The sequence below is a fragment of the Ornithodoros turicata genome, unplaced genomic scaffold, assembly GCF_037126465.1.
Source record: "Ornithodoros turicata isolate Travis unplaced genomic scaffold, ASM3712646v1 ctg00001148.1, whole genome shotgun sequence".
NCBI classification, from domain to species: domain Eukaryota; kingdom Metazoa; phylum Arthropoda; class Arachnida; order Ixodida; family Argasidae; genus Ornithodoros; species Ornithodoros turicata.
In genome coordinates this window covers 27624-54887 of record NW_026999479.1, presented here as the reverse complement: position 1 = coordinate 54887, position 27264 = coordinate 27624, and the positions used below count along the sequence as shown (strand labels likewise).

Genomic DNA, 27264 nt, shown 5'->3' with positions numbered 1-27264 from the left:
TTGTTCCTCCTGAATATTGCCATGCACCTGCCCCCCTTGCGGTTACTCTCTGAACTAATTGAATCGCAAAACTATTAAGAATCATTCTAGCACTACTCCCACTCAGGGCAGCACTATCGTCAAAACAAGAATGTTTCATTTCAAAAAAAAAAAAAATACATGTAGAGGAAAGCATGACAGAACAGGTCTAGGCATGTCAACGCATGTTTGTCAGACAACAAGGAGGAAAAAAGCGAAGAGAAACACTTGAACAAAGCAGAAAACCAACATCAAACTACTTCTAAGCACACACATTCCTCTTATTCGAAGAACAGTGCTCATCGTAAATCCTTCCAAGACAATGCACACCATCCTCCATTTTTCTATTGCTACACTTTTTTCCAGTAACGGTCAATGCATTGCTAGAGACACCTGGAACACTGTGTGACGTCATCACATCCTGTCTGAAGAAGGCAGCGGCAAAGACAAAGACTCCTACTATTTATTGAATCGCAAGATTATTTCCTTTGTCCGACTCTTAATGATATTCATTCTTACTTTAAAATTCAACAAGAAAGCACCGTGCATATTAGCGATTTTTACTGTTAAGGCTCATCATGGTCATCAGAATCATAACACCAGTAATCTACGACTGCTCTTTGAAATGATAATAATTGTGACCACTCAACATCATCACCAGGCTTATGTAATACATGACCCTTTCTATGCTCATACATTCGTTTTCTGAGGGTACATTCGCGCTCGAGTGAGGACTAGACACAACGCCATTACGGGAACATGATTGCACTCCTACATATTAATGATTATTGCATTGCAGTTTAGAAAGATTATCACAAAAAAAAATCCGTACAACGCTCAACTATAATATAGGAGCATTAAGTTCTACTTTCTCTGGAAACTATAAATGCCCTGTTAGTTGGATCACTATTAATGAAGCGCTCCAATGTTTTCTCTCTTCCCGTTTTAGCCTTGTCATGCAGTGAAGCAGTCTCACATCAAAAATAATTAATTTACACTGAGGGTGGCGTGCTAGGAATTTCTGCCCTGCGCTCAGATGCAAGCATTTCTGCGCAAATACTTGTAACAGCTGCCTTCCTCAACACACCGTTCTCCCAATTACATCTAACAAACAAAAAACATACAAACCCTCTTCTCACGAATTCAGCTGTACCACGCGACTTTCTCCTGCGTAAAATCGGTGAAAAAGGAAAAGGGCAACAAGCAACAAGCGAAGCATACGCTAATAAACTAAGAAAAAGACACCCATTTCCTGTATCAGATAATTCGTGCACAGTGCTACATACACAGCCGCATTGCCCTTGCGTCAAGAAAGCACAGGACAAGGGCACACAAATTCCTGTAAGCGAGCAGTGAAAAGGCTTAAGACCTCAGGAATAATCGCAGAGTCACCACACATCGCTATGCGGCTAACACAAGACGTCAACAAGATACTACCGGCGGGTAAAATTGTAACACTGCTAAACAAGGGAAGGTAAAATGGGTAGGAACAGTTTATTAGAATTAAGATGAACAAGGATTTCGTGCAGAGCCTGTACTTCATCAGGTTAAAGAGTAGCCGTACATCAGGACGTATATATACCAGTAGAAAGGGAGGGAGAAAAGGAAATAGAAAAGCAAAAACACAATCGAAGACACTTATCTAGCTGAGGGAGTTGAAAAAATAATGAGTAAAAAGCGAAGCAGAACTGACAAGACAAAAACTACAGCCCAGCGTCATGTGTCACAGACACATAACAGGGGAAAGTTCACAGCGCGGACAGCTGAAAAACGCAAGGCGACCCTTCCGATGCTCCCTGTAACCGGGAGTTTCGGGAAAGGCTCAAGGTCGGTCCGCGATCCCCAGCCGGCCGAGCTGCCAAGCCCCCCCCCCCCTCCCAGCCGGCCTGCAAACTTATTTTACTCGTATATATACGTCCTGTTGTACGGCTACTCTTTAACCTGATGAAGTGCAGGCTCTGCACGAAAGCCTTGTTCATCTTAATTGTAATAAAGTGTTCCTACCCGTTTTACCTTCCTTCAGTGTAATCACAGTTAATTGGACTTTGGCGTTGCCTTTTACGCACACACGCACAGACAGCAGCTCAGGAATGCACAACGAGAGGTGCTCTATAGGGATTTCTCCTCCACGCTCAGATACCAGCATTTCTGCACAAATACTGATAACTGCAAACAGCTTATTCGATCAACATATCGAGCAAAGTGAATACTGACACACAACATCATCTAACAAGAAACAAAGAAATTCAATTATCACCAATTCCGAATGCCAAGCGACTTTCTTCTGGATATATTCTATGTGTTTGCCTTTTCGTGTGACACGAGTGATACATTTATGTGCTATTGCGTGTAATAGTGGTTTAAAAAATAAGGGTTGTCGCGTTTGCATTGCTATCTGTAGGATAGGACGAGCGTTTTTAATGCAATTGCCCCGCGAACCTGGTGAAGTCTTTGTTTTGGACAGGGCATTTTATGAGTGCGCGACGCCGGTCCTGCTGTTGTTTGTTTGTTAATATGTGTCTGTCATGTTCGTAGCGCTGTTCAAGCTTTGTTTTCTTTGCAAAAATTCAGACTTGATGGTATTAAGCTGTCCAAGAAGAAGTGACTTTCCCTGCTCGCTTAAAGGGACTGTCGCATCCGGAACCGTGGTTACGAATCCAATACTAATGTGTTCGGTACACTACCACGAGCTATTTGCCAAATTTTCTCCTTCCAAAACCGACCGGGTGATGAGGAATCGAATTTAAAAGATCCGGTTTCGTTTTGATCCTCGAAAGCGCCAGCGCCAACAACATCGCGTGACGCAAGGTCGAATCTGGCTAATCCGCTGTGAAGGACGCTGTCGTCTGCCGCCAAGTCTGGGGCTGCTTTGTTTTTTTCCGGCACGTCGCCCGTATTCACATGTGACACTTTCCAGTGACTCGGATACTATCGCTACGCTTGCATCCTTCGCGTGGGATGTCGTTTGGAAACCGACGCAGCGTTCCCGACTCCAGGAAAACTTCCTTCGAAAACCTCGATGTTTGATTTCGCACGCCAAGGATACAGCTACAGCCAGACCCCAGACGAAGCGAAAGTTGGAAGCAGCTACATCACTAGCGGGTATCCAGATGAAGCAAGGAGTGTTCATGCTGTCCGTGTATGCTCCTCGCATTTCACCGATAATGTGTACCTGGATGAGAACATCATGGAAGTGCAACTTGGATTGACACAAAAAAGGAACGAATTGAAACTTGACGCCGTTCCGACAGTGTTCCACGAACAAAGCGAGCCACCAACTTCGACAGTAAGTCACAATGTCTATGTAGTTTCCCAATCGGGTCTGTCACTCTTGCGCGTGAGTAACTTAGCAGCAAAAGACGAAATCGGTACAACGTAAGGTATCCCCTAACCTATGATTATAACTAGATAAATAAAATACAATAAACAAGTTCAAGTAATGTCATTCATATGAACGTGATTGACTTTTCTCGTTGTCGGACGCGTTATCATGAAACTTTCACTGTTACTGAACCTGTGACTTTTGTGGAATGTGGTAGACATGATTGGTTTTCATGTGTATTACAGCTGCAGGCAGTTCGACAGGGTCAAGCGCAAGTGGTACGTATATTACTTAAATACATATAATGTGTTTACAATTTTTGGACACAGAACAATTCGCAAACTATGAACCCCGATCACTAAAAGGAAGAACTGACGCTGTTTGTGTGCTGGTGTTAGAAACAGGCACTATACAAACAGTACCTCTGTCCGTAACATAAGCGCCATAACCCACTTCCCAGTTACCTTTTATCTCTCTGTTTGTGAACTGTTTGTGTGCTGCAGGGCGGCGGTTTTTGCGGTTGTCGTAGCCAACTTGAGGTGCACTTTTGACGTTCTGTGTTATAGAAGGACCAGGTGCTGCTGATCAAGTCCCATCCATCCATGAAACGGCATCAAACAATGTACGTGTGTGCACGGCAATTTTGCTGAGAGACCTGGTTTTTACACTAATGCCTTTACGACGCCTCTGACAAATTAGGATCTTCCAGAACAGTGCTTTCTTCATCCAAGTTCAAGAAGTAAAGAGAATGACTTCATGGCTTCTACTGACATCTCACAGCTACATGCCAAGACAAAATAACTTGACAGCAGGAAATGAAAAGAAAAAAAAAGGTCCATTTCAGGTCCACCCAAATCTTTGTGCAGAGGCTGACAACAACAACGCTATTGTGAGATGATGAATGATGCTGATGCAGCGTTGAGATTAAGCCCTTGTTTCCTTTTTTGCAATGCTATACATTACTGCTGGTTAAATGTAAAATGATGCACCTACCTCCAGACATTAAAGGGGCTACCAGAGATGTAGTGTCAATTCAACAGAAAACCTGCATGTTCTATGAGGCACTGTCACATAAGCATTGGCCAAATTTGCTGTCCTGTGAGCTTTGATAGGATATGCCGTAGATAGTAAGAGGCCTCTTACTGTAAAAGGGAGGTGCATTAATCGAGTAGTGGGGTGTGAGGCATGAGGGCCATTTCAGGATGTACTAACCCTTCTAAAATTTTACACTTGGTTATGCCCAGAGATCGATCCAGATCCCCCCCAACACCCCGAGTTTTTTTCCTGTGTACCACTGTTATAATGAAACCGTCCAATTTACTGTCCAATCGTCCCGTTTTCATTGCAATTGAAGTACTTACAAAACTGTTTATTTTTTATTTTTGTGAGTCCCCGCTTCAGATCCCAAGGGACATTGCCAGTGTGGTGCACGCTGATAACTGTCTGTGCATAGCAAATAATAAATATCTGTGCGTGAAGAGTTGGATGTGGACTTGTGCAATGGCTCTTGAATGGACAGCACTCAGTCAACACAAAGATTTATTCACATTTGCGTAACTTATTGCCTGTCATTATAATAATTATTATAATACATAGACAAGAGGTAATGCTCTGCCAAGGATCTCTGAAGTTACAGTCTTGAAAGCTGTTTTCAAGACAGTGGTGCTAAAAAATTGGATCAATGGCAGGTATCAAAATTTGTTTTGCTGTATCAAGGCAGAACAGTCTTCCGTGGGAATGACAAATTTTGGACATTCCCAGACAGATGTATCACTTACTATGATAATAAGGTGTAACTGTACCATTAGTGAGTTATGAAACGTTACCTGAAATTATTTGACGTGTTATATCCCTCACATGCTATAATACTGCCAACGATAAGAAGCATTACACTATCATTAAAAGTATAACTGTCACTTATGGCCAGGTAGTTTATTGCTCCTGCCTATTCCTTTGCACTTCTCGGGATTACTGTGGTAACACAGATTCTGTTTCACACTTCTCAATTGGAAACTACGCAAGTCTATTATGGTGTAGGTGTGAACAGGAAATGAGGCACACTAAAGATGATAGTCCTGATAGGACCAGGATGGAAAAACGTTGGCGAATCATGCGGACGACACACCCAGGTATCTGTCGTCTGTTTTTCGGTCCAAGGAATCTCCAAACTCAGCTTGTAAACACACAATAAGCAGTGAACCTGACGTAGCTGTAAAAAGAAAGGACACTTTCCTAAACACGTAGCATAGTTAATTTCCTGACAATCATTCTAGTTCTAACCCGGCCCTTGAGTTGCACAGTTGGTTAGAGCCTTCGTAACTTTCATGGGGCATCCGTCGTGTGTGCAAACAACGACGACAACTACGAAAATAAGGATTGCTCGACGTGCCTATCTATCGTGGGCACAGTAGGCGAAGACTGTGATCGTCGCTGCAATACTGCGGTAGATACACCACTAGAAGTTCTGGCCGATGACAGGGAGCTGGGAACAAAGTGCGATGCGTGCGTGTGGTGCGTGCCGTCATTGCACAACTCTACCACTTCACCAGCACTGCAGCATATAGGTACTCATCCAGTTCCTGAGGAACACAGACGCCGCACAAACACTTGGATTGTTTCCTGCGTCGTAGTGTGAATGTCACGGGATTAAGTATTGAGCACTCCGATCATGAACGTACCTAAAGCAGTGGTCCTGAGGCTCGTTCTGTTGCGCTAACGCAGCTGCGGCACGTACATCACCAGCGACTTGCAGAATAAGCGGATCCGTCGAATATGGGCCGTCATCAAACATGTATATTCGTCACGGGAGCTATTACTAAAGGCATTTGAACAGCACGATTCGCCACTTCCGCGTTCCGAGTCCGCCATCTCCGTATGTGCCTTCGCCTTCGTCTCCCTGACCTTGCTCATGCAAGCTGCAAGCCGCGGGGACTCCTCTGGCTCGCCGCGTTCTTATTGGTCAGATTCCATGTGACGTTGCTAAAGATTCTCAGCAGGGAGTTCCGCTTGACGCCCGCTTCCGTCGTCTGCTGTAGCGCCGCTTACACACGAATTATGCAAAAAGTATTCCGTCGATCGGAACGGGACTTTCGGAGTCATGGTCAGTGAAGGACGGGGAATCTCATTTCACTGTGGTTTCAGAATCGATCTGTGGTCGATGCGACTGTCCCTTTAAGATAAATTGTGTGTCCCTTTTCTGTGCTTTCTTCACGCAGGAACAATGCAATTGTGTATTTAGCATTATGCAACAATTATCTGATAGCAGAAATGGGTGTCTTTGTCACAGTTTATTAGCGTGTATCTCCTTATTTTATTTTTCTCTTATAGCTATGCGAGCAAAAGTGTGTGTAATTTTTCACTGGCCTTTTCTTATTTCACTGCTTTTACTCCGAATGTAGCTGAGGGGAAACAGTCAGCATCCAGGTAGAACAGAAGAAAGTCGCTTGGCCTTCGGAATTAGTGATAATTGAATTTCTTTGTTTATTGTTAGATGTTGTTGAGTGTCAGTATTCACCTTGCTTGCTATGTTGATGGAGTAAGATGTTTGCAGTTATCAGTATTTGTGCAGAAATCGCGAACGTGCTTCCAGCGACCATGGCTATTTGAGAAGAACCACCGTCGTCACCGAGCTGTGATCGAACGTCCTCGCGTACAAAACGGGAAAACTTCGAATTAAAGCGCAAACGGTCTCAATTTTTCTTAAAGGTGATTACCGGGAAAGCACCATGCACTTTTGTCTAAATATTGAGGTCTGCTGGTTCAAGGTGAGCTGCAATCATTTGCGGGTTCTTGAATTCACAGAACGGTGAACCGCAGTAGACAAATTCTGACTATGTGTCCACGTATTAGAGGAGGGAAAGGAGGCAATGCACAGGCATTCTCAATCTAGGTGGTGTTGGCAGCAATCGAATGGAAAGGTATAGCCGTTTTTACCATCTGACGAACTGGTTACCGCATAATATTTTTTCGCTTTAGTTACGGATCGTTCAAGTGGAGACAAACAATGCTTACGGTTCGGGTTCGGCTAAAAATAGCGTATTTTTGCAGTTTCCAGTTATGGTTCAGTTCCGGTTTTGATCCCTATGATGATCACTGAAAAGCATGTATGATCGCTTAAAGGGGCCGTAAACAGGTACAAAAGGTGCACATTTCTTTGTGTTATACTATTGGAACTTAGGCAGTGAAAACTCCTTGCAATTACTAACACTCAAAAACAAAAGGCGCTTGCATACGAATGAAATATTCACTGCACTCTTTCGCATTTTAGCTCCGCCCGGCGCTCTAACTTTACGTCATTTTGACGTAGAGCTTTCCCCACCAATTACGATTGAGTGTTCCACGTATGATTTTATTTCGAATGCGGAATTGGACTAGATGAACGTGAATCCTCTTCTATTCGAAATCCATACAGTTACAGCCTCAAACTGAGAAAGAAATGCGTTTAATTTAGGTATCATACGGGCACTACGTTTTCTGGGCAGTAGCACGCAGCACACCACGAGCGCGAATGAATATCCGGGACTACAGTTCCGGAATCTTCGGTAGGTGCGCGAAGGAACATCTTCGTCATCTTCGAATGGTTCCGACAACTGGGCTGCCGTACTTCGCATTGAGCCACGCGGCGTCGCGTCACCAGCTCGCGTGGTACAGTGGATAGCGTGCTGGCCATGTCACGTCGTGACTGGGAGGAACCCGGGTTCGATACGCGTCATGTGATAGCAGCCCAGCTGTTGACGTTTGCGCCAGCCGGAGATGTTGAAGATGTCATGACGTTAAATTTCGGAACCACGGAGCGCAAAACGTCGTTTCACACAAACTGAGCGCTCCGACTCACAGCTGATAACGAAGTATGTTATTTGCTGGTAATTTGAAACGTCATGTGCGCAGCTCTGCCCCCCGATTGGACGGCAAAACGCTACGTAGCCATATGACGTATGCGTTGTGGAGAGAGGCTCGCTGGTTACTCATCTTTGAAAGCAGTTGTACGGGTCAATGAGCTGGCACGAGCCGAACGAAATGTATATTTGGGTATTATGAGCTGCGTTCTTTCATGGGGTATCATTATTTCAGAAATGTTTGGTGGCCTGTTTACGGCCCCTTTAAGAGGCTCACATTTTGTTGAAGAGAGCAATTGTGTAACTTCCACGACACCATCTCAACTTTTGACTTCCGTAACCAGATTCAGTCAGAAACTGATAGCAGTTTCTGAGATGGCATGCAAATTATGAGAAATAATCATGCAGCGATTCAAAAATAGCACAGAAAAGGACACTCACAATATAGTGCCTCCATTTTCTGTGGAGTGAGTGCTGGTTTTGCATTTACTTGCCCATCCACAATGGCTTTGTTCGAGAGGGTATCGCAGAGAGACCTGTTTGCCAGAACCGATGCTGGTCAGATGGCCAGCGCCGCTTGCTTGATGAGAAGACGTTGTCTTGATGAGAAGACACCTTCTCCCAAACAGTCTTGGGAAGCCACACATCATTCCCAGCGTGGAACTGAAAACGTAGGCAAACAAATATATCAAGAAAGGGGTATCTTTGGCACTATAGCCTAAACATTTTTTGCACAAGCATTTCTTTGCAAGAAATGCCACATGTCCCCAAAAATAGAAGTTCATCAATACCTGTCACCAAAACTCCATTGAATTTTTACATTTCTTTCATTTCTTTGCATGATCATGAACCTGGGATTCTGTTTCTTTGGAAATGCGCTAGCAACTTAAGCCGAATAATGCTCGTCCTGCTTCGAAGTAATACTCAGGAAACACAATTTTAGCACCTAGTGGGCAGTTTCTTACTATGTATGTTCATCTGTGAAGTACAGGTTGAAGGAAGTCTTAGCATTGAGTCTCTTTCTACGCCAACAGGTGGCACAACTTCTTGTACGGTTTTAATGTCTGGTTTGACAAGAAAACATTGGGTTAACAAATACCCAGAATGCAAGTCATAGGAAAAATGCAGCCACAATAAAGTGCAGTGTAACTAGCCTTGTGACTGTGTTCGATTTTTTTCGTTATTCACATCACATCATATCACATCACTGTGTTCGAGGAGGGAGAAGAAAAGGGGAAGTGGGAGGGGCACTTCATGTTACTGTAGCGGCCTCCGCCGACGATGAAGAAACGCGTGCCCCCGCCCACGCTCTCCACCCTGCGAGTGCTGGCAGCACTTCATCAGCTCCACAGCTGTTCAGCACAGGTGGTGGCGTGGTGGGAGTTCTGGAATTGTCAGATGCGTTCCAGGGACAGCTCGCAGGAGTCAATTCACTGTACGCAGTCGTCTCTTCATGGCAAGCAAGTGCCCTAATCGCACTATCAGGGCAGTATCGCTTGCGGAGCTGTTCCTGGGAAGATCCCTGATCCAGGTACTGTTGGGGACACGGTTGTCTAAAATCTCCAGCCCGTGGCAGAGCGGTCCCCTACCGGCGATGTCGCGCACGAAGGAACTGTACCACTACCGTCTCAGAGGGGAGGCCGCGCTCAACCGTGTGCGCCACGCATCGCTACCTGCCGGGAGAGATCAGAGCCGTGGGAGAGATAATCTCAAGATACTTGAGCGTCGTCTGCTAGCGATGCCCGTATAAGAACAGGGGGAGGAAAAGTGAATTGAAAGAATTTGAATCGCTGTAATCTGTTGTTTTCGCGAAAACAATTGGGTGTTGAGCGGAAAACGGCTACATCTTAAGCCTTACGCTTCTTGTGTGTTTTAAGAAATCGTATGAAATAAAATAAAATCTGCAACCTGTTAATGCTGCCCAACTCCTTCCTCTAGTGCCTTGATAAGCACTGTCGAGTCCTTTTTAGCGTTCGTCTACCATGCTTAGATTAATCCGATATCTATTTTCCTATTCCTATTTTTTAAGCTGCTGTTAGTTTCAGTTTAGGTTTTAAGGCTTGTGTTGTGTTCGTCTGTTGATGCTCCAGACTCAGAATGGCCGCTTTCCAACTGGTTATCTCGTCCGCTAGTGACACGACTGGAGGTGCGGTGTGCCTAGCGCACACTCTAAGAAAAAAAGGTTGAAAACGGGTAGAAGCGCAACAGTTCTCCCCGACCTATTTTCCCTCTACCGACTGCAGGTTGAAGTTGTGCTGTTTCTGCCCTTTTGCTCAACTCTCTCCCCCTAACGGTAGAACCACTATGGCAATCTTGTCACTATCAGGGTTCAAGTGACTCTTTTTTTCTTTTTGTGTGTTTCGTAGCAGGGTCACTAATGGAAGTGTAAATGGAGTCACTCAAGCGACGAGAATAGTTGAGGGTTACTAATCCTGCGCACAAAGGCGTTTGGTCCAGCTTCGAGGTCACTGTTCAAGAGATTAGCCAGAGCGACCAAACACAGAGTGTCTGCGCTTGCGCGGAATCGCTGATTGTGTAAAAGGGGTCAGTATAGAGACGAGCTCTGAAAGTGACAGACTGTCGGTTTGCACGTGGACATTGCTGCACCGAAGGCCATTCGTGCGGCCTAATGGCTATGCTGAGTCGGGTATTCGCATCTGCATGGTGGAAGGTGTTATCGGTTCAGCTGCAATGGTATGAACATAAGCAAGGTGGAGTTAGGACAGAATCAGGTGAGTAATTTTGATATTCAAGATTTTTCTTCCTGAGCGTCTTATATGCAGTGATCAGATGTGTTTTGCGCATTGCGTGTTCGGGTTGACCGGCATGTCGTCTGACACTTTTTCAGCATCCTATGAAACTGCAATATGAGCAAATGCGTTTGTGTAATACACGCAGGTCACCATGACAACTTTAGCACGGCACCTTATCAGCGCCCGCCGGATGGGATTACAGGATCCACTTCGAAAATGAAGAAACGGAGCCATAGCATACGATGAGCCACTGTTTGATGGGAGAAGGCACTCATCGCTCGAGTCATGGTTGTTTAGATGTGCGCTGTGTTATTTATATGTTTATTTATTTTTTCTTGGCTTTTGTCCACTGCCGGGTTAGCCTTCTTCTTTTTGCATGCTTATTTCTGAGGGAATCACACATGTAAACATATTTCTGAGAAGTGAAACATGTACCGTCGTTATTATTTATCGCTTGTCTTAAATGGTCTATTAATGCCATTTACATTTCAGTTGAAATCATCCGTCCTGCCACGTGTTCCTCTGGGCAGATATTACGCACCGAGTGAAGATTCGTGTGTATTTAGAGCGACACAGTAGTGTGAAACGTCAAGCCCTCAGAAGTTATCCCGATGCCCTTGTTATGGTGCATGCATGTGGAATTTATGTGCAAGACAGTCCATGCAAGTGCTGTGCAGTCTGATGGATGCAACAATGGAGTCGTCTGTGTTGTGTCGTGTTTTCTTTCGTGTCTCCGTGCTCAGGCTTCTTCAAAATGGATGTACCTTTCGCATTGGTAAGCGCAAGTGTACGATTCCAATTGTGACGTGCTAATAAAATGCTGTGATCAGTAACAGTTGTCTGCGTATATATTCTATCTTATCCACACAAATACTATACGTCAAGTTCTTCTCAAAAGGGCAGACGTCCTTCATGAAAGGCGGAGTTAATATTTCCCTACAAGGTCTAAATGCCCCGTCATTACGGGTAGAGATATGCCACCGGTAGGCACAGCACGAATAATAGCAAAGATTCTTACCATTTCGGGTAAAAAATTATCTTCCAATAAGGGAGAACAGTTCTATTCACGGTAGAACTGTCTTCCGGGAATGGTTGAATATTTAGCGTCAAGGTGGGCAGATATTTCTCATCTTTGGGGTAGAGGTGTCTTCCATATGGAGAGAAAAGATAGACCCCCCAGAGGAATAATAGTTAACCATGTAGGGGCAGAATCTTGCCACTAACAGGGTAGAATTCTCTTCACACTCAGGGGTAGAACTGTTCCACCAGTGTGGTAGAAATGAAGGGGTAGAAGTGTTTCTACCCCTCACTTTCTACCCCAAAAGGGTTGAGAATCTGTGACAACACACTTCTACCCCAAAAGGTAGAAAATTACACCTTTTTTTCTTAGAGTGCAGACCGGCATATTGTTCCTCTCACCGAACGGAACCTAATCTAGGTTTATCGTGTCTGCCTGCACGGTTCATCGACCTTTATCACATGTTCTTTCAAACAGCTTTTCTTCTTGTTCGTCAGGGACGTTCCTACGGTTAGCTACTTAGCCATTGATATCCCCTGATAACGCAAAAGCGCGTTAAATGGCGATCTGACGGTAAAGGTGCTGTTGTGAAACATGGTGCGTAGAATACCTGAGGCCACACGGTGGCAGATTATCGGCATGAGCCGAGTAGATATGACGCAAAAAGAAATAGCCCAAAAAATTGGATGCTCTGTGACCACGGTCAACAGGATAATTAACGCGTTTCGGGATGAGGGACGGATCAAGGATGCCCCTCGGCGTCGTCCAGCAAAGGCCACAACGGACGAAGAAGACAAACAGATAGAGCAGAAAAGTTGTGAAGACCCCTTCAAAACTGCGGTCGATATTAAGCGGGAAACTGGCCTTGCGGCGTCAACAAGAACTATCCGGAGACGTCTGCGACAGAGTGGCCTGAAAAGTGGCGTAGCAGTGCAGAAGCCACTATTTTCTGCCCAGCATTCCGAATTGCGCCTCACATTTGCAAGAGAACATATACAGTGGCAAGTAGATGACTGGAACACTGTCATCTTCTCGGATGAGGCGACCTTTTCCACTCGGTGGCACCAGACTCGTCGCGTCTGGCGTCCCCCGCGGTCGAGGTAATATGACTATGTCTGCCATACTGTAACAGGATTGTCACGCTAAGTATACTAGAGGAGAAGAGAAATAAGAAACAGCTACATCTTTTTATTTGTGGCTGCAGGTATGGAGCTTCTACACTTGCAGTCAAAACTATGGTGTGACTTTCGCTGCTCCCTTATCTTGGTGTGTAATTTTAACGGACTTTCGGATTGCTAACGTTTTTGATATAATTTATATCCAGGTATGTCCCGCGCTACATCTACCGTGTGCTACAGAGTGGCCGACAATCTGTGTCCGTGTGGGGGTGCCTTTCATCTCAGGGCATGGGGCCCCTCGTCCGGATTGCGGGAAGATTTAAAGGGCCTGTGTACGTCGATATAATCCGGAACCACCTTGTGCCTCATGTATTGGATGGCCCGTTCCCAGACGGGTGTTTTATATTCCAACATGACAAGAGCCCCGTCCATATGTCACTCATGGCGCAACGAGAGCTCGAAAAGCTCGGGATCCAGCAGATGCAGTGGCCTCCCCACAGTCCGGACCTAAATATAATAGAAAGCATTTGGGGAATCATGAAATACCGAATGTCTGGAAAAAGAGTGCCTTTTCGAACCGCTGACGCCCTGTGGGATGCGGTAAACAGTGAATGGGAGGCCTTGCGACATGACCGTAGCCTGGTTGACCACCTCTATGCCTCTCTGCACAGGCGGATGAACGCTGTGCTTGAAAACAATGGTGCACCAACACGGTATTAAGTGTTTGAAACTTCAGTTGATTGACGCTTCTTTTACATGTAATTCATAATTTACTCACAATGAAAGTGGAGAACCATTTCTTTTTATTTTATTTTCCTTGTGTAGCATTCATCCTGTCCCTTCTTTCCTTCCCCTCGTGCTTTTCTGTCGCCACATCATCAGCCCATTTATGCGTTTGTGTGTCGCCAAACATTGAAGTTCAATAAAAAATAACGGCTCAATAGCGTGGAATAAACGCACGGCTGACGACGCATATCTTGGTGGTAGTGATGGTGAGGGAACTGAGTTTGAATATAGTTGAGTTTAACTGCTTGCCGCAGTCACATATCTTTACGATAAAACTTAGAGCTTACTACTTATAACTATACTATGCTAGCCTTACCCATGCTAGCTATACAGGGTGTTCAAAATTAAGGTTTCACGAGCACTTTATAAGTAGGCGAACAAAAGATAACTGGTGCTATTTTTCTGTTCCTTGAGTAAGAAACAGGTGCTACATAATTAGCAGCACCTGTTTCTTATACAAGTAGCGTAAAGTTATCATCCGGTTTCCTGTCGTCGCTGTGTTTGCGTAGCGCTCGTGAAAGCTTAATTTGGAACACCCTGTATACTACAGCACAGCATATTTTATGTGCGCTCACCAACCGTCCATTGCAGCTCTAGAGAAGCCTGCTTGCAAGCTACTGAACATACGTTCTGACCTACACGCACAACACTGGACAATTTTCGTTGTCTAATGTGAAGAGTATATACAGGATCACCTTCAATGGATTGGGGGTCACCATTTATCTTTTTCGGTCTGTTTCGCCTCCAGTCATAAAAGAAGCAACTTCCATATTGACGAGAGTAACGTGTTCCGTTTCATTTGTTAAAACAATAGGTTACGGCGATCCCTATTCTGTTCAATCACTTTTCCTCTTCGTGTTCTTAGCAGACGACGCCCAAGGCGCCCAAGTGTCCCGAGATTATCTCTCCCACGGCTCTGATCTCTCCCGGCAGGTGGCGATGCGTGGCGCACACGGTTGAGCGCGGCCTCCCCTCTGAGACGGTAATGGTACAGTTCCTTCGTGCGCGACATCGCCGGTAGGGGACCGCTCTGCCACGGGCTGGAGATTTTAGACAACCGTGTCCCCAACAGTACATGAGGTGACTGCATTTGCAGTGGGTTGATGTGAGTAATCTTGTGCTTGCCTCATCCTACAGTTGGCAATACAACTACGGTTGCCGTGGAAGGGAGGATTCCTATGAAGTCTGCTACCTGCCTGCTTTTATTACGCCTGCTCTTCATCTTTGGGGCGTGAGCAGTACTATTCTTGAAGGCCGGTGAGGACAAGCTTACGCTTGTCGCATCCTACAGAAGGAGAAACCATTGTTAGTCTACGTTCCTTACTTGATGAGAGTACACACGCTATCTTATCATAGTAGTAGTTCTTGACAGTGTAGCGGTCTCAGCTGGCAACCGGGCCCGAGAATTCAGCCGCTGTAGTGCTTTGCTGCGGCAGCTTAAATTTGTTGATCTCAGGATTAGTTTTCTGGCCCGACTGCTAGCAGCACGGTACTACAGTCACTTACTTTTTTTTTTGCGCTAGTTTCATCCCCACAAGCTTTAATACAAGCTCTGAGAAAATGGCAAAAGGGCAAGGGTGCAGGCCAGCTGGTACATGGTGAAAAAATTTCTTTCTCGGGTTCCAATTTTTGCACTCTGAGAAAATATCTTCCCGGAACAGCACCGCAAGCGATGCTGCGCCGACGACCGTTTTATGGGCCGCGCATTCAAAGACGCGGCCTACCCGGGCGCGGACAGCGGCATCAAGGGGCCCCTCTCCGGTATATGAAGGGCCGTCTCCCATTTGCCTTCTACCACCACTTACGCGGATTTGAAGGAGACCAGAGTAATACAAGCTGCCAGCACACGGCAGCGTTCCCCTTTCTGTGGGGCGTATCCGTTGCGTTGGTCTCTAGGTTTCAACTACACGGGAACCGTGATCTGGGTGCGTTGGTAATACAAACTGTGTCAGCAAAGTGCTTGGGGTGTCAATCGCGAGTTCTAGAGCACTACGCGTTGCCCATGAAAACTGCATTTCACAATTATCATGAGGTCGCTAGCGCAATTTTTTTCCGAAATGAACGATAATTCACTTCGCAAATAATTCCCTTTAGTGTAGAAATTCACACGCTTTCGCGGCTTTCACTCCAGTTTGAAAACGAAACTTGTCACGTAAGACAGCGACAGCGTCGTCGACATTAGTTTCTGTTTTGAACTCGCCGAGTTGGCCGATGTGGTTGAGGTTGCGTTCCGTCCAGGTTTTCAACATAAAAACGGCGCGGGAATGTGAGCAACTTTGAATATGTGTTTCTGAAGTTGTCCATTATGTGTCGTATAGTTTGCTTTGCAACGTGTGCACGTGTGGAAATTTGAGAAAATACAAGCGATGCATTCGGGGCAGATGTGACGACTGGTCGTTGGTGTGACGTCTTTGAATGTGCGCTTCGTCCGGCATCATGTGGACTGTTTACTGATTATTCATTGGATATGGACAAGAAGAGAGGACGGAAAATCTGACCGAAGAATCGATCGCGTATGTTCTTCTAAATTATATCTGCGCGTGTATTGGCATCGAGGCGGAAGACCAGTCACAAGGACTGGCTCCCATATAACCACATAACTCTCTCAACCCCATAACTATCTCAACAAGCTAGGAGTAAAACTAGAACTACACCCTTAAAAACGAACTTCACCGCATAGCACGTTCCTAGCCAACCATCGTCTCGATTGATATCGTTATCTGCCCTGATTTGTTGAAAACGGGGGCCGTACGCCTTTTCTGTGACAATTATGAACAGCATAAGTGTCACAAAAAGGCGTACGTCTCTCGTTTTCAACAAATCAGGGCAGATAACGATATCATTCGAGATGATGGTTGGCTAGGAGCGTGCTATGCGGTGAAGTTCATTTTTAAGAGTGTAGTGCAATGCCAACTCCTGCTTGTGAAATCACGTCACGTTAAGAATTGCTCTTCGTGCTTGTCGTCGCCATACAACAGACCAAGACTGCGGAGAGTTTCGTTCGGGATAACGGCACGGAGGAAAGTAATGCTTAGTAGTGAACAACGTACCTTCCATGCGTTTCTTCGAATAGCACAAACGAAGTTAGCCAGCGTCTTCCGAACTCCGTAGCACCAAGGACTGCTCTCTCCCTCAGTAAAACTCTGCGAACACCCGCTCGAACGAGGCATAGCACATGTGACGGCCCCCGAGCGCGACCGCCGTGTACTGCTATGCAGCGCGCTATCCACACTTGGTAGTTTATCTCTACGGTTAAGAGAATGAACTGCCGTCTATCCCGGATTGGAACGAGGGGTTGAAGGAGCGTTTGAATGGTGCTCCAGCGAATCTGTGGAACACCATACAGCTCCTCAACTCTGTGCCACAAAACGTCGGGAACGAGACACTCATGAAAAGCGTGCTGCGCAGTTTCATGGCTTGAACAGAAAGGACATCGAGGCGACGTGAGACCATAACGATGCAAACGATCCCTGAGCGGCAGGACATCATGCCCAAGTCTCCACTGCAAACTTGCACGACGAGAGTCCAACCATCCTGCAGTAGCGTAGCGCCACGCGATCTGACGCGGTACAAATAGCTCCGGTGCACCCGCGGGTGCCGGAAGTAAGCCCAGCAGGGACACATAGAAGATCAGCGTCCACGTTAAGACAAGATCAGCGTTAACGTGGCTCTCGCGGAGGCGACGGACTGATGACACGTACTCTTTGTGGGCATTCTTTCGCGTATGTCGGCAACATGTCGATAGAGGGCGCCGTCCTTATCGGTCCGCTGTTCGGGAAGGGGGGCGTGGTGGTGCTTTAGGAGAAAGGGATTTAAGGAGCAGAAGGAAGAAGGTACGGGAGGCTCTCCTTGGTGGATGGACTCGTGTAAACTGCTGAGGCACGGAGGTAAATAAAACTTGGATGCATTGACTTGGTTTCTGAGTTGCTTTCACGGGCCGGACGGGCGAGCACGACCCCGAGAGTGGGGATGGTCCCCCTATTTTGGCGCCCAACTGGTTTAGGAACGTACACGTGCGTTCGGTGCCTGGAGGATGCGGCCAGGGTAGGTTTTTCTTTGTTTTTGAATGTGTTTTGTTTTTTCGGGACTGTTTGAACAGCCTCGCGCTGTTGTCCCGGTGCCGGTTGGCTTTCCTGTCTCGGGGACAGTTTAGCCGGAAAACCGCGTTGTTTTTAAATGTATTATAACTCTGGCTTCACGATACCTGCGCTGCCGAAGCGGGTGGTTAACGCCCTGTGTTGCAGAACCTGCTCGTGTGCCCGGCCACGTGAGGGACGCCGTCAGTTACTCAAGTTTCGTCTCTTTTTCTACCTAATTACGTTTCTTTTTTTTTTGCCGCTATTTGAAATTGGTAGGGAATACGGTATTTCGGAGCCTCGGAGGTTTCCTTTTTTATTGTGCATTCCCATGTTTTCGAGTCTTGCAGTCGCTTCACTGGAGATCCGGGCGCGGGCTGGCTCGCGGCGCGTCCCGACCATGGATACGAAACCCGCCCCCAAGGGGAGATTCCTCACCGACCAGTCACGTCGGTCGGACGTAGGCCTGTTGACGGTGACCCGATTTGCCGGGCAGTCACATTCTTGGGGTTATGGTATCTGCAGTGCCTTCCCCAAAATCAATTCGGTGCTCACTTAGTACCGGTACACAGACTAGAGGTCTGAACCAGACTTCGTAGCTAGCATGACTGCCTATCAGACTGTCATGAGAACCGTCAACGGAGTAATAATCACGTGTATCCTGTAGGCTGCACTGATATCAGACGTCTGGCACAAGCTATTCCCGCCACTGCCACCCCCCTAGTGCATATATCTCCGAGCGTATCACTTTGATAGCTCTGAAGCGATAGCGTGGGAATATACACGATATCTTCCTAGTGAATTTGGCGTCTACTCAACCGAGTACCGGCTTTTAGCTGGTGGGATGAGCAAAGCATGCTTCTAATGCGTTGTTCCCCCAAGCATTTGATCCCTTCGTATTTCTGCAGAGGTCGATCACCGCAATTAGCGACCTAGAGAGGCCCGCATCGCATCAACTACGCTTGGTTCCTTCCGGACCTGCTTTCAGCTACGACACTATGCGCCCGCAGCGCACGTAGCAGTTACTATTTTCGGTCACCAAAACCTGGTGCTCGCGATGTGGTACCTATTACTGTGATTTCTGTTACGCGGACTTCCACGTTTACATTTGGGGAGGGCTTTTCCAAGCGCTCGCGGTACAGAGTTACCCTCTTACTGCCGTTCCCTTTTCCTTTTTTTTTTCAGGTTTACTATGCACCGTCAACCTCAATACGAAAACGTACCCAGGACATCTCGATGGGCATCTCGGTTCCCTCGGTCGACGCAGTACGCCCGTTCGCGGTCGCCCGGACCCACCCAGAGGTCTTCGTCGACGTGGACCGTAGTGCATCAAGGGTACCCAGTTTCTTGGGCGTCACATAGCCGGTGGTCGGCGCAGCCACGCCTCCTTAGGACTGCTGGTCTGGCCTCTGCCACACCACCACTCAGGGGACTCGTGTAAACTGCTGAGGCACGGAGGTAAATAAAACATTGATGCATTGACTTGGTTTCTGAGTTGCTTTCACGGGCCGGACGGGCGAGCACGACCCCGAGAGTGGGGATGGTCCCCACAACGTGGAAGTCCGCTTAACGGAAATCACAGTAATAGGTACCACATCGCGAGCACCAGGTCCCCACATCTTTTAAGTGGGGAACTCTAAACTCTGAGCGCGGCCTATACTGCTGAAAGGAACAAAAGAAACGAATCTCCGGGCCAAGAAGGTAGTCCGCCACATGTGGTGCATTGATTGCTAACCCTAACCATTGCACCTTGCCCTAACCATTGCACCATAACATTGCACCCTTTTTTTGTACTTTTATATTGTGGTGTGCATGCTTCTGCATGCATGCTATGCTGCAGTCAAGGCCCTGCGCACTAGGAAGTGTCCCGGCTTTCATGGACTTCCGCATCAATTCTATAGCTGTTTCCCGCCGACATTGCCTGTCCATTGACTATTATTCGTTGGTTGACCGACTGATTGATTAGTTGACTGACTGATTGATTGGTTGACCGATTGATTGGCTGACTGAGTGATTGATTGGTTGCTTGATTTACTAGTTGATTGGTTGGTTGACTGACTGATTGGTTGGTTGGTTGACTGACTGACTGATTTATTAGCTGTTTTGTTCATTATTGATTGATTGATTGAATGGATGGTTGACTGACTGACTTATTGATTGATTGGTTGACTGATTCCTTGAAACGGTTGTTTGACTGATCGGTTGGTTGGCTGACTGATTGATTGGTTGGTTGACTGATTGGTTAGTTGGTTGACTGATCCGTTGTTTTACTGACCGATTGTTTTACTGACTGAATGTTTGATTGACTAACTGAACGGTTGGTTGGTCAGCTGATTCATTCGTTGGTTGGTTGACTGAGTGACTGATTGATTGATTGGTTGATTGACTGACTGATTGGTTGGTTAGATGCCCGACAGACTTTTTGGTTGAGTGACTGATTGATCGGTTGGTTGACTGACTGACTGAATGTTTGGTTGGCTGATTGATTGATTGGTTCACTGATTGATTAGTTGGTTGGCTGACTGATTGACTGACTGATTGATTCACTGATTGGTTGACTGACTCATTAACTGGTTGGTTGACTGACTGATTGAATTGTTGGTTGACAGACTGATTGACGTCATGTATGCCTGATGTGCTTCGAATTTCTCCCCTCTCCTGTACCTCGCGTAAACCTGCCCTGAGCTCCTGCACTGTTTTACCAGGATTCAGTAAGCTCAGGGCAGGCACAGGCACACGTGCATAGGTGGACCAGGTTAGGCGGTATTCAGATTATTCCATCGATATGGTAGTGCTTGTGTTCGAGGATAGCCATCCAGTAGGCGGGTACGCAGAGGCACTATGATCCACGGTAAGCTCAGCGAGAAAATGCTCAGAAGGCTCTTTATCTGACCACTTGCTGAAGACTACGTAGTCGTATGCAGCGAACAAAATAAGAGCAATAGCAGCGCAACTGCAGAATACAACGTCCATAAGGTTAGCCCCGTTTATGGCAATAATGATACAAACAGTGGCTAGCGTCAAATAGACGATCCGAAGGACACAGTGTATGAAAGAATCCATCACTGAATCAACTAGATACACTGATACACACTGATATACACAGAGGTATGCAGCAAAATAGCAACATGCCAATGTTCAGTCTCGCGTTTTGTGTGATGCTTGTCATCGTCTATGGTGATTCAGCAATTGGCTATTTCGACCAATGGAGACGCCGTTATCTCTTCACCAAGGTAGCCGTTGGTTGAATCGATGGTTTGTAATCCACATTACAATAAATCTATGCGGCAGATCCTTGGTATTTAATTTATTCGTACCATGAATCAAAATGTCGTCGCCTCTACGAATGTGCGCCGGCACCAGATAATAAGATGGAGAAAGGAAGAGAAGCTGCCTCTCCATCCATTTTTCGTAGGGAGCGGAAGTGCCACCTTTCGCATTGTCTTCGACATGACCGCTCGTGTAACCACAATAACGAGGCGCCACTCTTTACCTGACGCAGAAACGCGAGATGCGGTTGTTATATGTTATCATTGTGTTAAGCACACGCGTGCAGTGTATGTTCCGAATCTTAGTCTTCTATTACATGGTCAGCCACGGACTCCAGGACGCGTACTCAGAACAAGAAACCTTAAGTCAAAGAGTTATACGGATGAGTGATCGAGCTGCTTTCCGTTGAATGAGAGGCGCAGTCTGGACAGGGATACGTTACGATGAAGGTGGTTGCGCGGGATGGTGAGAATCACAAAAGCGTGAGAGTAGTGCAAGCAAGAAAGCGATTGAAAACCAAAGCTTTAAATATGGTCACGAGGCGTAGAGGATGAGAGAGCGGTTTCGACGAGTCTTTGTACTGCCTGTGCGATCAACGAGAGGAACATCGTAGATGCTGCAGTCTCGTGTAGCCCTGCTAGCGGTCTAGTGGGACTGCATCTCGGGCTTGCCTAGCAGTCCCTACCTAACAGTTCATATACATATTCAAGTAAGAAGGCCCTTAAGTAAGTATTTTCTTAAGTAATACTTACTTAAATAGAATGCCGCACACTGGCCCTTGTAACCCCCTTGAATTTTTGTTTCAAAATTGAGTGGGAGCCGTGGAAGCCCTTTATTGACGTTTTAGAACAAGCTGATGTATTCTGTTATGCTTGCTAGTCATGAGTTGTGCGCTAAATCGTTGATTGCAGTTAGACCTCATGAATCAGACTCAGATCTGCCACTGTCCTTCAGCGACAAATCCAGCTGTTGTATGCTGGATGAGCCTCGGAGGGATCTTTTACTGTGTGAATCAACAGAGTCTTTAACCGATTCTAAATACGCTTGTAGTACAGTGTTAGTGCATGAAACGAAGCCAATGCACAGTGGCCGTGTTATCATGCTTTTGCAATGGGGTGGACGTTGGTGGTGGAGTGCTCGTTGGCATCACACACCTGACCTACCTCAAGAGTCGCTGTGCAGGCAGCCAACGAAGTTTGCAAGGGCCCTTCTACGTGTACTCTTCACCGAAGAAGAATTGATGAGCAAATCCCTCTTTGGCATTGCATCAAATGCGTACAAGGATAAGCCTGCAAAGGAGGCATTGGACTCAACTAGGGTCAACGCACTAAGTTGTCAGTATGCTTTGATATGTCATAGAAACTGGTTAACTCATCACATTTAATTATATATTAATTGACACACACTATATACAACATAGCTACAGTTGTACGCATATATACAGGGTGTCCCAACGAAAAAGGGCCAGGGGCTAAAGAAAAACAGAGTGCTCTACACAAATGGATCCAACTGCACGTGCTTGGCAGTTGTGTGGTCTATCCAAAAATAGTTTTCATCGCCCCTAGTCAATTAATTAGCGATAAATAATTTCCTAACTTTTTAATTATCGGTTTTAGCTCTCAGATGTCAACGAGGAAGTTGTGGTACATGTCGAAAAAGACACACCTGTTGTGGTTTGAGGTCGCTATGGCTTGTGGTTTCGTTTTTTCCCGGGTTTCTGATGCTGGGCGGACCGCAGATCGCTGCCTACAATCCGGCACCTGCGCGCGACGATTCCAGCGCCCATGCGCTACATGTTGCAGCAACAATAAACAGTCCGGTGTCAGCACATTTATAGATCATAAGAATGCACAGCTGTGTAGCCCCCTTTTCTTCCCAGACTCATCCATGCCACGTCCAATAGGATATCCATGGGACGTCAATCGGTGGACAACGCGACGTCCCTGAAACGTCTGGCGGCGATAGTAGGATATCACATGGATCTCCCGCACGTCCCGCAGTGATCTCCTTGGGAAGTCCAGAGGATGTCACTGTGTTGTTTGGGAAGTGCTTCTGCGGACGAAACTTTCAAAGCATGTTGCAGCAAATGGTTCCTGAAACAGTTGCACAGCATAATCAAAGACAAATGTTTGTGCTTTATAGACAAAAACCATTACCTTTTCAGATCTGAGAGTGTTGTTGTTCAATATCCCTTTTTTTATACGTGCCCGCTAACCTGACACTGTCTGCTGCCACTACTCCGTGCATTTGTCACTAATCTGCGCTGTCTGTGTTGGATATAGGTATATAATATATTATATATATTATATATACGGGGTGTCCCACCGAAAAAGGGCCAGGGGCTAAAGAAAAAACTGAGTGCTCTACGCAAATGGAACCAAGTGCACGTGCTTGGCAGTTGTGTAGTCGATCCAAAAATATTTTTCATCGCCCCTTGTCAATTAATTAGCGGTAATTAATTTTCTAACTTTTTAATTATCGGTTTTAGCTCTCGGATGTCAATCAGGAAGTTGTAGTACATGTCGAAAAAGACGCAACTGAAGTGGTTCGAGCTTGCTATGGCTTGTGGTTTCGGTTTTTCCCGGGTTTAAAAATTGGTTTCAGAAGCCGCGCGCACCACAGAGCGCTCCCCATAATTCGGCGCCCGCGCGCGACGATTGCAGTGCACTCTGATAGGTGTGCCGTGAAACAGGTTAAATATCTTCCTCTTGTATGACGTGGCCCAAGGATGGTCCCCAAGCGCTAATCTCAAGGTGAATGTACGCCGGAGGGCGCTGGAATCGTCGCGCGCAGGTGCCGGATTGTAGGCAGCGATCTGCGGTCCGCCCAGCATCAGAAACCCGGGAAAAAACGAAACCACAAGCCATAGCGACCTCAACCCACAACAGGTGTGTCTTTTTCGACATGTACCACAACTTCCTCGTTGACATCTGAGAGCTAAAACCGATAATTAAAAAGTTAGGAAATTATTTATCGCTAATTAATTGACTAGGGGCGATGAAAACTATTTTTGGATAGACCACACAACTGCCAAGCACGTGCAGTTGGTTCCATTTGTGTAGAGCACTCTGTTTTTTCTTTAGCCCCTGACCCTTTTTCGTTGGGACACCCTGTATATATGCGTACAGCTGTAGCTATGTTGTATATAGTGTGTGTCAATTAATATATAATTAAATGTGATGAGTTAACCAGTTTCTATGACATATCAAAGCATACTGACAACTTAGTGCGTTGACCCTAGTTGAGTCCAATGCCTCCTTTGCAGGCTTATCCTTGTACGCATTTGATGCAATGCCAAAGAGGGATTTGCTCATCAATTCTTCTTCGGTGAAGAGTACACGTAGAAGGGCCCTTGCAAACTTCGTTGGCTGCCTGCACAGCGACTCTTGAGGTAGGTCAGGTGTGTGATGCCAACGAGCACTCCACCACCAACGTCCACCCCATTGCAAAAGCATGATAACACGGCCACTGTGCATTGGCTTCGTTTCATGCACTAACACTGTACTACAAGCGTATTTAGAATCGGTTAAAGACTCTGTTGATTCACACAGTAAAAGATCCCTCCGAGGCTCATCCAGCATACAACAGCTGGATTTGTCGCTGAAGGACAGTGGCAGATCTGAGTCTGATTCATGAGGTCTAACTGCAATCAACGATTTAGCGCACAACTCATGACTAGCAAGCATAACAGAATACATCAGCTTGTTCTAAAACGTCAATAAAGGGCTTCCACGGCTCCCACTCAATTTTGAAACAAAAATTCAAGGGGGTTACAAGGGCCAGTGTGCGGCATTCTATTTAAGTAAGTATTACTTAAGAAAATACTTACTTAAGGGCCTTCTTACTTGAATATGTATATGAACTGTTAGGTAGGGACTGCTAGGCAAGCCCGAGATGCAGTCCCACTAGACCGCTAGCAGGGCTACACGAGACTGCAGCATCTACGATGTTCCTCTCGTTGATCGCACAGGCAGTACAAAGACTCGTCGAAACCGCTCTCTCATCCTCTACGCCTCGTGACCATATTTAAAGCTTTGGTTTTCAATCGCTTTCTTGCTTGCACTACTCTCACGCTTTTGTGATTCTCACCATCCCGCGCAACCACCTTCATCGTAACGTATCCCTGTCCAGACTGCGCCTCTCATTCAACGGAAAGCAGCTCGATCACTCATCCGTATAACTCTTTGACTTAAGGTTTCTTGTTCTGAGTACGCGTCCTGGAGTCCGTGGCTGACCATGTAATAGAAGACTAAGATTCGGAACATACACTGCACGCGTGTGCTTAACACAATGATAACATATAACAACCGCATCTCGCGTTTCTGCGTCAGGTAAAGAGTGGCGCCTCGTTATTGTGGTTACACGAGCGGTCATGTCGAAGACAATGCGAAAGGTGGCACTTCCGCTCCCTACGAAAAATGGATGGAGAGGCAGCTTCTCTTCCTTTCTCCATCTTATTATCTGGTGCCGGCGCACATTCGTAGAGGCGACGACATTTTGATTCATGGTACGAATAAATTAAATACCAAGGATCTGCCGCATAGATTTATTGTAATGTGGATTACAAACCATCGATTCAACCAACGGCTACCTTGGTGAAGAGATAACGGCGTCTCCATTGGTCGAAATAGCCAATTGCTGAATCACCATAGACGATGACAAGCATCACACAAAACGCGAGACTGAACATTGGCATGTTGCTATTTTGCTGCATACCTCTGTGTATATCAGTGTGTATCAGTGTATCTAGTTGATTCAGTGATGGATTCTTTCATACACTGTGTCCTTCGGATCGTCTATTTGACGCTAGCCACTGTTTGTATCATTATTGCCATAAACGGGGCTAACCTTATGGACGTTGTATTCTGCAGTTGCGCTGCTATTGCTCTTATTTTGTTCGCTGCATACGACTACGTAGTCTTCAGCAAGTGGTCAGATAAAGAGCCTTCTGAGCATTTTCTCGCTGAGCTTACCGTGGATCATAGTGCCTCTGCGTACCCGCCTACTGGATGGCTATCCTCGAACACAAGCACTACCATATCGATGGAATAATCTGAATACCGCCTAACCTGGTCCACCTATGCACGTGTGCCTGTGCCTGCCCTGAGCTTACTGAATCCTGGTAAAACAGTGCAGGAGCTCAGGGCAGGTTTACGCGAGGTACAGGAGAGGGGAGAAATTCGAAGCACATCAGGCATACATGACGTCAATCAGTCTGTCAACCAACAATTCAATCAGTCAGTCAACCAACCAGTTAATGAGTCAGTCAACCAATCAGTGAATCAATCAGTCAGTCAATCAGTCAGCCAACCAACTAATCAATCAGTGAACCAATCAATCAATCAGCCAACCAAACATTCAGTCAGTCAGTCAACCAACCGATCAATCAGTCACTCAACCAAAAAGTCTGTCGGGCATCTAACCAACCAATCAGTCAGTCAATCAACCAATCAATCAATCAGTCACTCAGTCAACCAACCAACGAATGAATCAGCTGACCAACCAACCGTTCAGTTAGTCAATCAAACATTCAGTCAGTAAAACAATCGGTCAGTAAAACAACGGATCAGTCAACCAACTAACCAATCAGTCAACCAACCAATCAATCAGTCAGCCAACCAACCGATCAATCATTCAGTCAAACAACCGTTTCAAGGAATCAGTCAACCAATCAATCAATAAGTCAGTCAGTCAACCATCCATTCAATCAATCAATCAATCAATGAACAAAACAGCTAATAAATCAGTCAGTCAGTCAACCAACCAACCAATCAGTCAGTCAACCAACCAATCAACTAGTAAATCAAGCAACCAATCAATCACTCAGTCAGCCAATCAATCGGTCAACCAATCAATCAGTCAGTCAACTAATCAATCAGTCGGTCAACCAACGAATAATAGTCAATGGACAGGCAATGTCGGCGGGAAACAGCTATAGAATTGATGCGGAAGTCCATGAAAGCCGGGACACTTCCTAGTGCGCAGGGCCTTGACTGCAGCATAGCATGCATGCAGAAGCATGCACACCACAATATAAAAGTACAAAAAAAGGGTGCAATGTTATGGTG

At 46.1% G+C, this 27264-nt stretch overlaps 1 long non-coding RNA gene across 1 annotated transcript in view; it reads right to left on the bottom strand.

Annotated features, from left to right (window-relative positions):
- Nucleotides 1-8321: 8321 nt before the first annotated feature.
- Nucleotides 8322-27264, bottom strand: part of LOC135376558 (uncharacterized) — a 32285-nt gene continuing 13342 nt past the window's right edge. Inside the window, exons 3-4 of the long non-coding RNA XR_010417743.1 lie at nt 22360-22485; nt 8322-8838 (exon numbers count right to left, since the gene is read on the bottom strand). This is a non-coding gene — a long non-coding RNA (uncharacterized LOC135376558). The remainder of the gene's footprint in view (nt 8839-22359; nt 22486-27264) is intronic.